Genomic DNA, 885 nt, shown 5'->3' with positions numbered 1-885 from the left:
CTCCCGACACTTTGTTTTAGTGCCATGTTTTGTTCAGAAGGTATATTGGTTGAGTAATGTGACAGAGAATGCATAGTTCTGAGAACAAGAATTGAATCAAGGCCAAATTAATGCTACTGCAGGGTAACGACCATGTTAGCCTCACGCTGATTTACTCTGACGCAATATGGACTTGCTTCATGTAATGAGGACCATGGGGACACAGCTTCCAGAGTTGAAAACCTTGATGAGGTTGTGGAGTTGACCTGTGTTTCTACAGTGCCTCTCCACTAGAGAAACTCAGAACTTCCCTAATTGCTTTCTGCTTTCAAGAGCACCTCTCAGCATCAAGTGAAGTTTGAGAACCGAGTTTTCATCTTCCTCAGGGTTAAGAGCAATTCAGCTTCTTTAAAAGGAAGGCTGGATTTGGAGAGCCTTTTTTAGTTCCATCAGAAAGCAAAGTAGCTTTCTGTAAAGCAGAGTTGGAGGTATGTAAACATCTACTGCAGCTACCGCCACTGAACAACTTTCAAAGCACACCCTACACTGGCAGTTCAAGTGTTAGTGCAAGCATTTGGAATTGCAGGCTTTTGACTGTCTCGGTGAGTAAGGTTTCTCACAAGTGCACTGTCCAAAAGGCAGTCTGAGGGAGTAAAAAAGGAAAACAATGCGGAATAATAAAAAACCCTACCGGGAGCCCATTACAGCTTTACTGCCAGAGTACAAGCAGCCATTAAAGTTGCCATCTAGGTGTTACATTCTTACAGTACAAGTGTAAAGCTTTAGATTTCAGGTGAAACACAAGCTGGAACATCACTGAAGCATAAAACAATCTCAAAGCCTGTGCTGTGTGCAACAGCAGTCCTGGCACTGAGACAGTTCACAGAAAAAAGGCAAGGAATAGAA

This window comes from Onychostruthus taczanowskii, unplaced genomic scaffold, assembly GCF_017590055.1.
Source record: "Onychostruthus taczanowskii isolate IOZ18803 unplaced genomic scaffold, ASM1759005v1 scaffold199, whole genome shotgun sequence".
In the NCBI taxonomy this organism is placed as follows: domain Eukaryota; kingdom Metazoa; phylum Chordata; class Aves; order Passeriformes; family Passeridae; genus Onychostruthus; species Onychostruthus taczanowskii.
This window is presented reverse-complemented; position numbering follows the sequence as displayed.